This window comes from Dermacentor albipictus, chromosome 1, assembly GCF_038994185.2.
Source record: "Dermacentor albipictus isolate Rhodes 1998 colony chromosome 1, USDA_Dalb.pri_finalv2, whole genome shotgun sequence".
NCBI classification, from domain to species: Eukaryota; Metazoa; Arthropoda; class Arachnida; order Ixodida; family Ixodidae; genus Dermacentor; species Dermacentor albipictus.
In genome coordinates this window covers 518,642,638-518,660,540 of record NC_091821.1, presented here as the reverse complement: position 1 = coordinate 518,660,540, position 17,903 = coordinate 518,642,638, and the positions used below count along the sequence as shown (strand labels likewise).

Here is a 17,903-nt window from a genome sequence, read left to right as displayed (position 1 = left end):
GCGAGCCGAGGTGGAAGAAGGAAGACAACGACGCCGAAGAGCGTCCGGCACGAGAACGCGCGGCGCATGAAACAACAAAAAGAAGAAAAACAGCCAATCAGAAAAGACCACGGGGCGTCAGGCAGCCAATCCAAGAATGCCAAATCGGCCAGACGAGAAGAAAAAGCGTTGTGCGCTGGCAGAACAGGGCGACACGGAAGAGCACACGCAAGAGGACACGCAGGGAGACGCCAGGAGAGTCCCAGGAAGCGACGGCAGGAGGAGGTCAACCACCGGAGCGGGCGTTGAAGACGGGCCGTCGGGTTCCGGACCCGAGCCCACCAGGACTTCACCCGCCTGGGGCCTCCTGCCAACCTGTTCCTGGGCGTTGCCCGTCTACCTGAGCGTGCCGTCAGCTCCTCGAGGCCGGCGGTGAGCTTCTGCGCCAGTGGGCAGGGCGAGTATAGTCGGGCTTCGGGCCCGAGCTCTACGTAGATGCCCGGCCAGGACGCCACCCCGTCTGCCGTGCCGCCTGCTCCCCGAGGCCGGCGTTCGAGCTTCCGCGCCGTGGGCGAGAGGGGAGCAGTCGGGCTACGGGCCCGAGCTCTCTGCCCGGCCAGAACGCCCCCCTCGTCCACTCCTGCCACCCAGACGCCAGCGTTACCTCGCCTAGCCGGAGCTGGCGCGCTCCCGGCGCCCGGTCGCTCAGCCTACGCCGCGACCTTTGGTGAGACCGGCGCCACTCCTTCTGCCAGCTTCTCATCGCGTTGCCGCGTCGAGACTGTGACGCGTCCCCGCCCTCGTGGCAAGCCCGGACTCACGCCCTCGCTAACCTCATGCAAGGCCTATGTGTGTTCCTTACCGCAATGTCCGCTTGAGTGTTTATTTTATGCATGTTTTTCTATTTCCTTCTATTTAGTTTATGCCTCTTTTTAGTTTGATTAAAAGTCTTTGTGTGTGTTCAAACCAACGGCTTTATCCTCGATTGGGTTCTCGGAGGCTCCGCCTAGGAGAACCAACCGAACCATCGAGAACACGAACCTTTGCCCCATAAGTGGGTCATCACAGACACTTATCTGTTGTCGACTTCGGGGATTTCATTCTGGATGTGTGGGTAACGACAAGGGAGCGGTTTGCACGTTCCGTGTTGGAGACATATCCCTTGCGATGTAACACCCATCCGGTGCAACCTACCACATAGCGGCGTACGTGCATCGATTTGACAATGTCTGTGAAAATCATTGCAGTTGCGAGTGAAATGTTCACTTTGCGTGAATTAGGTGGAATGACACTTATCTGTTGTCGACTTCGGGGATTTCATTCTGGATGTGTGGGTAACAACAAGGGAGCGGTTTGCACGTTCCGTGTTGGAGACATATCCCTTGCGATGTACCACCCATCCGGTGCAACCTACCACACAGCGGCGTACGTGCATCGATTTGACAATGTCTGTGAAAATGATTGCAGTTTCGAGGGAAATGCTCACTTTGCGTGAATTAGGTGGAATGACACTTATCTGTTGTCGACTTCGGGGATTTCATTCTGGATGTGTGGGTAACGACAAGGGAGCGGTTTTTCTCGTTCCGTGTTGGAGACATATCCCTTGCGATGTAACACCCATCCGGTGCAACCTACCACACAGCGGCGTACGTGCATCCATTTGACAATGTCTGTGAAAATGATTGCAGTTGCGAGTGAAATGCTCACTTTGCGTGAATTAGTTGGAATGACACTTATCTGTGGTCGACTTCGGGGATTTCATTCTGGATGTGTGGGTAACGACAAGGGAGCGGTTTGCACGTTCCCTGTTGGAGACGTACCCCTTGCGATGTAACACCCATCCGGTGCAACTTACCACCCAGCGGCGTAGGTGCATCGATTGGACAATGTCAATGAAAATGACTGCAGTTGCGAATTAAATGGTCACTTTCCGTGAATTTGGTGGAATGACAGTTATCTGTTGTCGACATCGGGGATTTCATTCTGGATGTGTGGGTAACGACAAGCGAGCGGTTTGCACGTTCCGTGTTGGAGACATATCCCTTGCGATGTAACACCCATCCGGTGCAACTTACCACCCAGCGGCGTAGGTGCATCGATTGGACAATGTCAATGAAAATGACTGCAGTTGCGAGTAAAATGCTCACTTTCCGTGAATTAGGTGGAATGACAGTTATCTGTTGTCGACATCGGGGATTTCATTCTGGATGTGTGAGTAACGAAAAGGGAGCGGTTTGCACGTTCCGTGTTGGAGACATATCCCTTGCGATGTAACACCCATCCGGTGCAACTTACCACCCAGCGGCGTAGGTGCATCGATTGGACAATGTCAATGAAAATGGCTGCAGTTGCGAGTAAATTGCTCACTTTGCGTGAATTAGGTGGAATGACAGTTATCTGTTGTCGACTTCGGGGATTTCATTATGGATGTGTGGGTAACGACAAGGGAGCGGTTTGCACGTTCCGTGTTGGAGACATATCCCTTGCGATGTAACACCCATTAGGTGCAACCTACCACACAGCGGCGTACGTGCATCGATTTGACAATGTCTGTGAAAATGATTGCAGTTGCGAGTGAAATGCTCACTTTGCGTGAATTAGGTGGAATGACACTTATCTGTTGTCGACTTCGGGTATTTCATTCGGGACGTGTGGGTAACGACAAGGGAGCGGTTTGCACGTTCCGTGTTGGAGACATATCCCTTGCGATGTAACACCCATCCGGTGCAACCTACCACATAGCGGCGTACGTGCATCGATTTGACAATGTCTGTGAAAATGATTGCAGTTGCGAGTGAAAGGCTCACTTTGCGTGAATTAGGTGGAATGACACTTATCTGTTGTCGACTCCGGGGATTTCATTCTGGATGTGTGGGTAACGACAAGGGAGCGGTTTGCACGTTCCGTGTTGGAGACATATCCCTTGCGATGTAACACCCATCCGGTGCAACCTACCACACAGCGGCGTACGTGCATCGATTAGACAATGTCTGTGAAAATGATTGCAGTTGCGAGTGAAATGCTCACTTTGCGTGAATTAGGTGGAATGACACTTATCTGTTGTCGACTTCGGGGATTTCATTCTGGATGTGTGGGTAACGACAAGGGAGCGGTTTGCACGTTCCGTGTTGGAGACATATCCCTTGCGATGTAACACCCATCCGGTGCAACCTACCACATAGCGGCGTACGTGCATCGATTTGACAATGTCTGTGAAAATCATTGCAGTTGCGAGTGAAATGTTCACTTTGCGTAAATTAGGTGGAATGACACTTATCTGTTGTCGACTTCGGGGATTTCATTCTGGATGTGTGGGTAACAACAAGGGAGCGGTTTGCACGTTCCGTGTTGGAGACATATCCCTTGCGATGTACCACCCATCCGGTGCAACCTACCACACAGCGGCGTACGTGCATCGATTTGACAATGTCTGTGAAAATGATTGCAGTTTCGAGGGAAATGCTCACTTTGCGTGAATTAGGTGGAATGACACTTATCTGTTGTCGACTTCGGGGATTTCATTCTGGATGTGTGGGTAACGACAAGGGAGCGGTTTGCTCGTTCCGTGTTGGAGACATATCCCTTGCGATGTAACACCCATCCGGTGCAACCTACCACACAGCGGCGTACGTGCATCCATTTGACAATGTCTGTGAAAATGATTGCAGTTGCGAGTGAAATGCTCACTTTGCGTGAATTAGGTGGAATGACACTTATCTGTGGTCGACTTCGGGGATTTCATTCTGGATGTGTGGGTAACGACAAGGGAGCGGTTTGCACGTTCCGTGTTGGAGACGTACCCCTTGCGATGTAATACCCATCCGGTGCAACTTACCACCCAGCGGCGTAGGTGCATCGATTGGACAATGTCAATGAAAATGACTGCAGTTACGAGTGAAATCCTCACTTTGCGTGAATTAGGTGGAATGACACTTATCTGTTGTCGACTTCGGGGATTTCATTCTGTATGTGTGGGTAACAACAAGGGAGCGGTTTGCACGTTCCGTGTTGGAGACATATCCCTTGCGATGTAACACCCATCCGGTGCAACCTACCAAACAGCGGCGTACGTGCATCGATCTGACAATGTCTGTGAAAATGATTGCAGTTGCGAGGGAAATGCTCACTTTGCGTGAATTAGGTGGAATGACACTTATCGGTTGTCGACTTCGGGGATTTCATTCTGGATGTGTGGGTAACGACAAGGGAGCGGTTTGCTCATTCCGTGTTGGAGACATATCCCTTGCGATGTAACACCCATCCGGTGCAACCTACCACACAGCGGCGTACGTGCATCCATTTGACAATGTCTGTGAAAATGATTGCAGTTGCGAGTGAAATGCTCACTTTGCGTGAATTAGGTGGAATGACACTTATCTGTGGTCGACTTCGGGGATTTCATTCTGGATGTGTGGGTAACGACAAGGGAGCGGTTTGCACGTTCCGTGTTGGAGACGTACCCCTTGCGATGTAACACCCATCCGGTGCAACTTACCACCCAGCGGCGTAGGTGCATCGATTGGACAATGTCAATGAGAATGACTGCAGTTGCGAGTAAAATGCTCACTTTCCGTGAATTAGGTGGAATGACAGTTATCTGTTGTCGACATCGGGGATTTCATTCTGGATGTGTGGGTAACGACAAGCGAGCGGTTTGCACGTTCCGTGTTGGAGACATATCCCTTGCGATGTAACACCCATCCGGTGCAACCTACCACACAGCGACGTACGTGCATCGATTTGACAATGTCTGTGAAAATCATTGCAGTTGCGAGTGAAATGCTCACTTTGCGTGAATTAGGTGGAATGACACTTATCTGTTGTCGACTTCGGGGATTTCATTCTGGATGTGTGGGTAACGACAAGGGAGCGGTTTGCACGTTCCGTGTTGGAGACATATCCCTTGCGATGTAACACCCATCCGGTGCAACCTACCACACAGCGGCGTACGTGCATCGATTTGACAATGTCTGTGAAAATGATTGCAGTTGCGAGTGAAGTGCTCACTTTGCGTGAATTAGGTGGAATGACACTTATCTGTTGTCGACTTCGGGGATTTCATTCTGGATGTGTGGGTAACGACAAGGGAGCGGTTTTTCTCGTTCCGTGTTGGAGACATATCCCTTGCGATGTAACACCCTTCCGGTGCAACCTACCACACAGCGGCGTACGTGCATCCATTTGACAATGTCTGTGAAAATGATTGCAGTTGCGAGTGAAATGCTCACTTTGCGTGAATTAGGTGGAATGACACTTATCTGTGGTCGACTTCGGGGATTTCATTCTGGATGTGTGGGTAACGACAAGGGAGCGGTTTGCACGTTCCCTGTTGGAGACGTACCCCTTGCGATGTAACACCCATCCGGTGCAACTTACCACCCAGCGGCGTAGGTGCATCGATTGGACAATGTCAATGAAAATGACTGCAGTTGCGAGTAAAATGCTCACTTTCCGTGAATTAGGTGGAATGACAGTTATCTGTTGTCGACATCGGGGATTTCATTCTGGATGTGTGGGTAACGACAAGCGAGCGGTTTGCACGTTCCGTGTTGGAGACATATCCCTTGCGATGTAACACCCATCCGGTGCAACTTACCACCCAGCGGCGTAGGTGCATCGATTGGACAATGTCAATGAAAATGACTGCAGTTGCGAGTAAAATGCTCACTTTCCGTGAATTAGGTGGAATGACAGTTATCTGTTGTCGACATCGGGGATTTCATTCTGGATGTGTGAGTAACGAAAAGGGAGCGGTTTGCACGTTCCGTGTTGGAGACATATCCCTTGCGATGTAACACCCATCCGGTGCAACTTACCACCCAGCGGCGTAGGTGCATCGATTGGACAATGTCAATGAAAATGGCTGCAGTTGCGAGTAAATTGCTCACTTTGCGTGAATTAGGTGGAATGACAGTTATCTGTTGTCGACTTCGGGGATTTCATTATGGATGTGTGGGTAACGACAAGGGAGCGGTTTGCACGTTCCGTGTTGGAGACATATCCCTTGCGATGTAACACCCATTAGGTGCAACCTACCACACAGCGGCGTACGTGCATCGATTTGACAATGTCTGTGAAAATGATTGCAGTTGCGAGTGAAATGCTCACTTTGCGTGAATTAGGTGGAATGACACTTATCTGTTGTCGACTTCGGGTATTTCATTCGGGACGTGTGGGTAACGACAAGGGAGCGGTTTGCACGTTCCGTGTTGGAGACATATCCCTTGCGATGTAACACCCATCCGGTGCAACCTACCACATAGCGGCGTACGTGCATCGATTTGACAATGTCTGTGAAAATGATTGCAGTTGCGAGTGAAAGGCTCACTTTGCGTGAATTAGGTGGAATGACACTTATCTGTTGTCGACTCCGGGGATTTCATTCTGGATGTGTGGGTAACGACAAGGGAGCGGTTTGCACGTTCCGTGTTGGAGACATATCCCTTGCGATGTAACACCCATCCGGTGCAACCTACCACACAGCGGCGTACGTGCATCGATTAGACAATGTCTGTGAAAATGATTGCAGTTGCGAGTGAAATGCTCACTTTGCGTGAATTAGGTGGAATGACACTTATCTGTTGTCGACTTCGGCGATTTCATTCTGGATGTGTGGGTAACGACAAGGGAGCGGTTTGCACGTTCCGTGTTGGAGACATATCCCTTGCGATGTAACACCCATCCGGTGCAACCTACCACATAGCGGCGTACGTGCATCGATTTGACAATGTCTGTGAAAATCATTGCAGTTGCGAGTGAAATGTTCACTTTGCGTAAATTAGGTGGAATGACACTTATCTGTTGTCGACTTCGGGGATTTCATTCTGGATGTGTGGGTAACAACAAGGGAGCGGTTTGCACGTTCCGTGTTGGAGACATATCCCTTGCGATGTACCACCCATCCGGTGCAACCTACCACACAGCGGCGTACGTGCATCGATTTGACAATGTCTGTGAAAATGATTGCAGTTTCGAGGGAAATGCTCACTTTGCGTGAATTAGGTGGAATGACACTTATCTGTTGTCGACTTCGGGGATTTCATTCTGGATGTGTGGGTAACGACAAGGGAGCGGTTTGCTCGTTCCGTGTTGGAGACATATCCCTTGCGATGTAACACCCATCCGGTGCAACCTACCACACAGCGGCGTACGTGCATCCATTTGACAATGTCTGTGAAAATGATTGCAGTTGCGAGTGAAATGCTCACTTTGCGTGAATTAGGTGGAATGACACTTATCTGTGGTCGACTTCGGGGATTTCATTCTGGATGTGTGGGTAACAACAAGGGAGCGGTTTGCACGTTCCGTGTTGGAGACATATCCCTTGCGATGTAACACCCATCCGGTGCAACCTACCAAACAGCGGCGTACGTGCATCGATCTGACAATGTCTGTGAAAATGATTGCAGTTGCGAGGGAAATGCTCACTTTGCGTGAATTAGGTGGAATGACACTTATCTGTTGTCGACTTCGGGGATTTCATTCTGGATGTGTGGGTAACGACAAGGGAGCGGTTTGCTCATTCCGTGTTGGAGACATATCCCTTGCGATGTAACACCCATCCGGTGCAACCTACCACACAGCGGCGTACGTGCATCCATTTGACAATGTCTGTGAAAATGATTGCAGTTGCGAGTGAAATGCTCACTTTGCGTGAATTAGGTGGAATGACACTTATCTGTGGTCGACTTCGGGGATTTCATTCTGGATGTGTGGGTAACGACAAGGGAGCGGTTTGCACGTTCCGTGTTGGAGACGTACCCCTTGCGATGTAACACCCATCCGGTGCAACTTACCACCCAGCGGCGTAGGTGCATCGATTGGACAATGTCAATGAGAATGACTGCAGTTGCGAGTAAAATGCTCACTTTCCGTGAATTAGGTGGAATGACAGTTATCTGTTGTCGACATCGGGGATTTCATTCTGGATGTGTGGGTAACGACAAGCGAGCGGTTTGCACGTTCCGTGTTGGAGACATATCCCTTGCGATGTAACACCCATCCGGTGCAACCTACCACACAGCGACGTACGTGCATCGATTTGACAATGTCTGTGAAAATCATTGCAGTTGCGAGTGAAATGCTCACTTTGCGTGAATTAGGTGGAATGACACTTATCTGTGGTCGACTTCGGGGATTTCATTCTGGATGTGTGGGTAACGACAAGGGAGCGGTTTGCACGTTCCCTGTTGGAGACGTACCCCTTGCGATGTAACACCCATCCGGTGCAACTTACCACCCAGCGGCGTAGGTGCATCGATTCGACAATGTCAATGAAAATGACTGCAGTTGCGAGTAAAATGCTCACTTTCCGTGAATTAGGTGGAATGACAGTTATCTGTTGTCGACATCGGGGATTTCATTCTGGATGTGTGGGTAACGACAAGCGAGCGGTTTGCACGTTCCGTGTTGGAGACATATCCCTTGCGATGTAACACCCATCCGGTGCAACTTACCACCCAGCGGCGTAGGTGCATCGATTGGACAATGTCAATGAAAATGACTGCAGTTGCGAGTAAAATGCTCACTTTCCGTGAATTAGGTGGAATGACAGTTATCTGTTGTCGACATCGGGGATTTCATTCTGGATGTGTGAGTAACGAAAAGGGAGCGGTTTGCACGTTCCGTGTTGGAGACATATCCCTTGCGATGTAACACCCATCCGGTGCAACTTACCACCCAGCGGCGTAGGTGCATCGATTGGACAATGTCAATGAAAATGGCTGCAGTTGCGAGTAAATTGCTCACTTTGCGTGAATTAGGTGGAATGACAGTTATCTGTTGTCGACTTCTGGGATTTCATTATGGATGTGTGGGTAACGACAAAGGAGCGGTTTGCACGTTCCGTGTTGGAGACATATCCCTTGCGATGTAACACCCATTAGGTGCAACCTACCACACAGCGGCGTACGTGCATCGATTTGACAATGTCTGTGAAAATGATTGCAGTTGCGAGTGAAATGCTCACTTTGCGTGAATTAGGTGGAATGACACTTATCTGTTGTCGACTTCGGGTATTTCATTCGGGACGTGTGGGTAACGACAAGGGAGCGGTTTGCACGTTCCGTGTTGGAGACATATCCCTTGCGATGTAACACCCATCCGGTGCAACCTACCACATAGCGGCGTACGTGCATCGATTTGACAATGTCTGTGAAAATGATTGCAGTTGCGAGTGAAAGGCTCACTTTGCGTGAATTAGGTGGAATGACACTTATCTGTTGTCGACTCCGGGGATTTCATTCTGGATGTGTGGGTAACGACAAGGGAGCGGTTTGCACGTTCCGTGTTGGAGACATATCCCTTGCGATGTAACACCCATCCGGTGCAACCTACCACACAGCGGCGTACGTGCATCGATTAGACAATGTCTGTGAAAATGATTGCAGTTGCGAGTGAAATGCTCACTTTGCGTGAATTAGGTGGAATGACACTTATCTGTTGTCGACTTCGGGGATTTCATTCTGGATGTGTGGGTAACGACAAGGGAGCGGTTTGCACGTTCCGTGTTGGAGACATATCCCTTGCGATGTAACACCCATCCGGTGCAACCTACCACATAGCGGCGTACGTGCATCGATTTGACAATGTCTGTGAAAATCATTGCAGTTGCGAGTGAAATGTTCACTTTGCGTAAATTAGGTGGAATGACACTTATCTGTTGTCGACTTCGGGGATTTCATTCTGGATGTGTGGGTAACAACAAGGGAGCGGTTTGCACGTTCCGTGTTGGAGACATATCCCTTGCGATGTACCACCCATCCGGTGCAACCTACCACACAGCGGCGTACGTGCATCGATTTGACAATGTCTGTGAAAATGATTGCAGTTTCGAGGGAAATGCTCACTTTGCGTGAATTAGGTGGAATGACACTTATCTGTTGTCGACTTCGGGGATTTCATTCTGGATGTGTGGGTAACGACAAGGGAGCGGTTTGCTCGTTCCGTGTTGGAGACATATCCCTTGCGATGTAACACCCATCCGGTGCAACCTACCACACAGCGGCGTACGTGCATCCATTTGACAATGTCTGTGAAAATGATTGCAGTTGCGAGTGAAATGCTCACTTTGCGTGAATTAGGTGGAATGACACTTATCTGTGGTCGACTTCGGGGATTTCATTCTGGATGTGTGGGTAACGACAAGGGAGCGGTTTGCACGTTCCGTGTTGGAGACGTACCCCTTGCGATGTAATACCCATCCGGTGCAACTTACCACCCAGCGGCGTAGGTGCATCGATTGGACAATGTCAATGAAAATGACTGGAGCTGCGAGTGAAATGCTCACTTTGCGTGAATTAGGTGGAATGACACTTATCTGTTGTCGACTTCGGGGATTTCATTCTGTATGTGTGGGTAACAACAAGGGAGCGGTTTGCACGTTCCGTGTTGGAGACATATCCCTTGCGATGTAACACCCATCCGGTGCAACCTACCAAACAGCGGCGTACGTGCATCGATCTGACAATGTCTGTGAAAATGATTGCAGTTGCGAGGGAAATGCTCACTTTGCGTGAATTAGGTGGAATGACACTTATCTGTTGTCGACTTCGGGGATTTCATTCTGGATGTGTGGGTAACGACAAGGGAGCGGTTTGCTCATTCCGTGTTGGAGACATATCCCTTGCGATGTAACACCCATCCGGTGCAACCTACCACACAGCGGCGTACGTGCATCCATTTGACAATGTCTGTGAAAATGATTGCAGTTGCGAGTGAAATGCTCACTTTGCGTGAATTAGGTGGAATGACACTTATCTGTGGTCGACTTCGGGGATTTCATTCTGGATGTGTGGGTAACGACAAGGGAGCGGTTTGCACGTTCCGTGTTGGAGACGTACCCCTTGCGATGTAACACCCATCCGGTGCAACTTACCACCCAGCGGCGTAGGTGCATCGATTGGACAATGTCAATGAGAATGACTGCAGTTGCGAGTAAAATGCTCACTTTCCGTGAATTAGGTGGAATGACAGTTATCTGTTGTCGACATCGGGGATTTCATTCTGGATGTGTGGGTAACGACAAGCGAGCGGTTTGCACGTTCCGTGTTGGAGACATATCCCTTGCGATGTAACACCCATCCGGTGCAACCTACCACACAGCGACGTACGTGCATCGATTTGACAATGTCTGTGAAAATCATTGCAGTTGCGAGTGAAATGCTCACTTTGCGTGAATTAGGTGGAATGACACTTATCTGTTGTCGACTTCGGGGATTTCATTCTGGATGTGTGGGTAACGACAAGGGAGCGGTTTGCACGTTCCGTGTTGGAGACATATCCCTTGCGATGTAACACCCATCCGGTGCAACCTACCACACAGCGGCGTACGTGCATCGATTTGACAATGTCTGTGAAAATGATTGCAGTTGCGAGTGAAGTGCTCACTTTGCGTGAATTAGGTGGAATGACACTTATCTGTTGTCGACTTCGGGGATTTCATTCTGGATGTGTAGGTAACGACAAGGGAGCGGTTTGAACGTTCCGTGTTGGAGACATATCCCTTGCAATGTAACACCCATCCGGTGCAACCTACCACACAGCGGCGTACGTGCATCGATTTGACAATGTCTGTGAAAATGATTGCAGTTGCGAGGGAAATGCTCACTTTGCGTGAATTAGGTGGAATGACACTTATCTGTTGTCGACTTCGGGGATTTCATTCTGGATGTGTGGGTAACGACAAGAGAGCGGTTTGCTCGTTCCGTGTTGGAGACATATCCCTTGCGATGTAACACCCATCTGGTGCAACCTACCACACAGCGGCGTACGTGCATCCATTTGACAATGTCTGTGAAAATGATTGCAGTTGCGAGTGAAATGCTCACTTTGCATGAATTAGGTGCAAAGAGACTTATCTGTGGTCGACTTCGGGGATTTCATTCTGGATGTGTGGGTAACGACAAGGGAGCGGTTTGCACGTTCCGTGTTGGAGACGTACCCCTTGCGATGTAACACCCATCCGGTGCAACTTACCACCCAGCGGCGTAGGTGCATCGATTGGACAATGTCTGTGAAAATGATTGCAGTTGCGAGTGAAATGCTCACTTTGCATGTATTAGGTGGAATGACACTTATCTGTGGTCGACTTCGGGGATTTCATTCTGGATGTGTGGGTAACGACAAGGGAGCGGTTTGCACGTTCCGTGTTGGAGACGTACCCCTTGCGATGTAACACCCATCCGGTGCAACTTACCACCCAGCGGCGTAGGTGCATCGATTGGACAATGTCAATGAAAATGACTGCAGTTGCGAGTAAAATGCTCACTTTCCGTGAATTAGGTGGAATGACAGTTATCTGTTGTCGACATCGGGGATTTTATTCTGGATGTGTGAGTATCGAAAAGGGAGCCGTTTGCACGTTCCGTGTTGGAGACATATCCCTTGCGATGTACCATCCATCCGGTGCAACCTACCACACAGCGGCGTACGTGCATCGATTTGACAATGTCTGTGAAAATGATTGCAGTTGCGAGGGAAATGCTCACTTTGCGTGAATTAGGTGGAATGACACTTATCTGTTGTCGACTTCGGGGATTTCATTCTGGATGTGTGGGTAACGACAAGGGAGCGGTTTGCACGTTCCGTGTTGGAGACATATCCCTTGCGATGTAACACCCATGCGGTGCAACCTACCACACAGCGGCGTACGTGCATCGATTTGACAATGTCTGTGAAAAGGATTGCAGTTGCGAGTGAAGTGCTCACTTTGCGTGAATTAGGTGGAATGACACTTATCTGTTGTCGACATCGGGGATTTCATTCTGGATGTGTGGGTAACGAAAAGGGAGCGCTTTGCACGTTCCGTGTTGGAGACATATCCCTTGCCATGTAACACCCATCCGGTGCAACTTACCACCCAGCGGCGTAGGTGCATCGATTGGACAATGTCAATGAAAATGGCTGCAGTTGCGAGTAAATTGCTCACTTTGCGTGAATTAGGTGGAATGACAATTATCTGTTGTCGACTTCGTGGATTTCATTCTGGATGTGTGGATAACGACAAGGGAGCGGTTTGCACGTTCCGTGATGGAGACATATCCCTTGCGATGTAACACCCATCCGGTGCAACCTACCACACAGCGGCGTACGTGCATCCATTTGACAATGTCTGTGAAAATGATTGCAGTTGCGAGTGAAATGCTCACTTTGCGTGAATTAGGTGGAATGACACTTATCTGTTGTCGACTTCGGGGATTTCATTCTGGATGTGTGGGTAACGACAAGGGAGCGGTTTGCACGTTCCGTGTTGGAGACATATCCCTTGCGATGTAACACCCATCCGGTGCAACCTACCACACAGCGGCGTACGTGCATCGATTTGACAATGTCTGTGAAAATGATTGCAGTTGCGAGTGAAGTGCTCACTTTGCGTGAATTAGGTGGAATGACACTTATCTGTTGTCGACTTCGGGGATTTCATTCTGGATGTGTAGGTAACGACAAGGGAGCGGTTTGCACGTTCCGTGTTGGAGACATATCCCTTGCGATGTAACACCCATCCGGTGCAACCTACCACACAGCGGCGTACGTGCATCGATTTGACAATGTCTGTGAAAATGATTGCAGTTGCGAGGGAAATGCTCACTTTGCGTGAATTTGGTGGAATGACACTTATCTGTTGTCGACTTCGGGGATTTCATTCTGGATGTGTGGGTAACGACAAGGGAGCGGTTTGCTCGTTCCGTGTTGGAGACATATCCCTTGCGATGTAACACCCATCCGGTGCAACTTACCACCCAGCGGCGTAGGTGCATCGATTGGACAATGTCAATGAGAATGGCTGCAGTTGCGAGTAAATTGCTCACTTTGCGTGAATTAGGTGGAATGACAGTTATCTGTTGTCGACTTCGGGGATTTCATTCTGGATGTGTGGGTAACGACAAGGGAGCGGTTTGCACGTTCCGTGTTGGAGACATATCCCTTGCGATGTAACACCCATCCGGTGCAACCTACCACACAGCGGCGTACGTGCATCGATTTGACAATGTCTGTGAAAATGATTGCAGTTGTGAGTGAAATGCTCACTTTGCGTGAATTAGGTGGAATGACACTTATCTGTTGTCGACTTCGGGGATTTCATTCTGGATGTGTGGGTAACGACAAGGGAGCGGTTTGCACGTTCCGTGTTGGAGACATATCCCTTGCGATGTAACACCCATCCTGTGCAACCTACCACACAGCGGCGTACGTGCATCGATTTGACAATGTCTGTGAAAATGATTGCAGTTGCGAGTGAAATGCTCACTTTGCGTGAATTAGGTGGAATGACACTTATCTGTTGTCGACTTCGGGGATTTCATTCTGGATGTGTAGGTAACGACAAGGGAGCGGTTTGAACGTTCCGTGTTGGAGACATATCCCTTGCAATGTAACACCCATCCGGTGCAACCTACCACACAGCGGCGTACGTGCATCGATTTGACAATGTCTGTGAAAATGATTGCAGTTGCGAGGGAAATGCTCACTTTGCGTGAATTAGGTGGAATGACACTTATCTGTTGTCGACTTCGGGGATTTCATTCTGGATGTGTGGGTAACGACAAGAGAGCGGTTTGCTCGTTCCGTGTTGGAGACATATCCCTTGCGATGTAACACCCATCCGGTGCAACCTACCACACAGCGGCGTACGTGCATCCATTTGACAATGTCTGTGAAAATGATTGCAGTTGCGAGTGAAATGCTCACTTTGTGTGAATTAGGTGGAATGACACTTATCTGTGGTCGACTTCGGGGATTTCATTCTGGATGTGTGGGTAACGACAAGGGAGCGGTTTGCACGTTCCGTGTTGGAGACGTACCCCTTGCGATGTAACACCCATCCGGTGCAACTTACCACCCAGCGGCGTAGGTGCATCGATTGGACAATGTCAATGAAAATGACTGCAGTTGCGAGTAAAATGCTCACTTTCCGTGAATTAGGTGGAATGACAGTTATCTGTTGTCGACATCGGGGATTTCATTCTGGATGTGTGAGTAACGAAAAGGGAGCGGTTTGCACGTTCCGTGTTGGAGACATATCCCTTGCGATGTAACACCCATCCGGTGCAACTTACCACCCAGCGGCGTAGGTGCATCGATTGGACAATGTCAATGAAAATGGCTGCAGTTGCGAGTAAATTGCTCACTTTGCGTGAATTAGGTGGAATGACAGTTATCTGTTGTCGACTTCGGGGATTTCATTATGGATGTGTGGGTAACGACAAGGGAGCGGTTTGCACGTTCCGTGTTGGAGACATATCCCTTGCGATGTAACACCCATTAGGTGCAACCTACCACACAGCGGCGTACGTGCATCGATTTGACAATGTCTGTGAAAATGATTGCAGTTGCGAGTGAAATGCTCACTTTGCGTGAATTAGGTGGAATGACACTTATCTGTTGTCGACTTCGGGTATTTCATTCGGGACGTGTGGGTAACGACAAGGGAGCGGTTTGCACGTTCCGTGTTGGAGACATATCCCTTGCGATGTAACACCCATCCGGTGCAACCTACCACATAGCGGCGTACGTGCATCGATTTGACAATGTCTGTGAAAATGATTGCAGTTGCGAGTGAAAGGCTCACTTTGCGTGAATTAGGTGGAATGACACTTATCTGTTGTCGACTCCGGGGATTTCATTCTGGATGTGTGGGTAACGACAAGGGAGCGGTTTGCACGTTCCGTGTTGGAGACATATCCCTTGCGATGTAACACCCATCCGGTGCAACCTACCACACAGCGGCGTACGTGCATCGATTAGACAATGTCTGTGAAAATGATTGCAGTTGCGAGTGAAATGCTCACTTTGCGTGAATTAGGTGGAATGACACTTATCTGTTGTCGACTTCGGGGATTTCATTCTGGATGTGTGGGTAACGACAAGGGAGCGGTTTGCACGTTCCGTGTTGGAGACATATCCCTTGCGATGTAACACCCATCCGGTGCAACCTACCACATAGCGGCGTACGTGCATCGATTTGACAATGTCTGTGAAAATCATTGCAGTTGCGAGTGAAATGTTCACTTTGCGTAAATTAGGTGGAATGACACTTATCTGTTGTCGACTTCGGGGATTTCATTCTGGATGTGTGGGTAACAACAAGGGAGCGGTTTGCACGTTCCGTGTTGGAGACATATCCCTTGCGATGTACCACCCATCCGGTGCAACCTACCACACAGCGGCGTACGTGCATCGATTTGACAATGTCTGTGAAAATGATTGCAGTTTCGAGGGAAATGCTCACTTTGCGTGAATTAGGTGGAATGACACTTATCTGTTGTCGACTTCGGGGATTTCATTCTGAATGTGTGGGTAACGACAAGGGAGCGGTTTGCTCGTTCCGTGTTGGAGACATATCCCTTGCGATGTAACACCCATCCGGTGCAACCTACCACACAGCGGCGTACGTGCATCCATTTGACAATGTCTGTGAAAATGATTGCAGTTGCGAGTGAAATGCTCACTTTGCGTGAATTAGGTGGAATGACACTTATCTGTGGTCGACTTCGGGGATTTCATTCTGGATGTGTGGGTAACGACAAGGGAGCGGTTTGCACGTTCCGTGTTGGAGACGTACCCCTTGCGATGTAATACCCATCCGGTGCAACTTACCACCCAGCGGCGTAGGTGCATCGATTGGACAATGTCAATGAAAATGACTGCAGTTACGAGTGAAATGCTCACTTTGCGTGAATTAGGTGGAATGACACTTATCTGTTGTCGACTTCGGGGATTTCATTCTGTATGTGTGGGTAACAACAAGGGAGCGGTTTGCACGTTCCGTGTTGGAGACATATCCCTTGCGATGTAACACCCATCCGGTGCAACCTACCAAACAGCGGCGTACGTGCATCGATCTGACAATGTCTGTGAAAATGATTGCAGTTGCGAGGGAAATGCTCACTTTGCGTGAATTAGGTGGAATGACACTTATCTGTTGTCGACTTCGGGGATTTCATTCTGGATGTGTGGGTAACGACAAGGGAGCGGTTTGCTCATTCCGTGTTGGAGACATATCCCTTGCGATGTAACACCCATCCGGTGCAACCTACCACACAGCGGCGTACGTGCATCCATTTGACAATGTCTGTGAAAATGATTGCAGTTGCGAGTGAAATGCTCACTTTGCGTGAATTAGGTGGAATGACACTTATCTGTGGTCGACTTCGGGGATTTCATTCTGGATGTGTGGGTAACGACAAGGGAGCGGTTTGCACGTTCCGTGTTGGAGACGTACCCCTTGCGATGTAACACCCATCCGGTGCAACTTACCACCCAGCGGCGTAGGTGCATCGATTGGACAATGTCAATGAGAATGACTGCAGTTGCGAGTAAAATGCTCACTTTCCGTGAATTAGGTGGAATGACAGTTATCTGTTGTCGACATCGGGGATTTCATTCTGGATGTGTGGGTAACGACAAGCGAGCGGTTTGCACGTTCCGTGTTGGAGACATATCCCTTGCGATGTAACACCCATCCGGTGCAACCTACCACACAGCGACGTACGTGCATCGATTTGACAATGTCTGTGAAAATCATTGCAGTTGCGAGTGAAATGCTCACTTTGCGTGAATTAGGTGGAATGACACTTATCTGTTGTCGACTTCGGGGATTTCATTCTGGATGTGTGGGTAACGACAAGGGAGCGGTTTGCACGTTCCGTGTTGGAGACATATCCCTTGCGATGTAACACCCATCCGGTGCAACCTACCACACAGCGGCGTACGTGCATCGATTTGACAATGTCTGTGAAAATGATTGCAGTTGCGAGTGAAGTGCTCACTTTGCATGAATTAGGTGGAATGACACTTATCTGTTGTCGACTTCGGGGATTTCATTCTGGATGTGTGGGTAACGACAAGGGAGCGGTTTTTCTCGTTCCGTGTTGGAGACATATCCCTTGCGATGTAACACCCTTCCGGTGCAACCTACCACACAG

At 49.4% G+C, this 17,903-nt stretch overlaps 1 protein-coding gene across 5 annotated transcripts in view; it reads left to right on the top strand.

The window, feature by feature from the left end:
• Positions 1-17,903, top strand: part of LOC135912444 (uncharacterized) — an 861,485-nt gene that overhangs the window by 595,676 nt on the left and 247,906 nt on the right. The gene's annotated exons all lie outside the window — the stretch shown is intronic.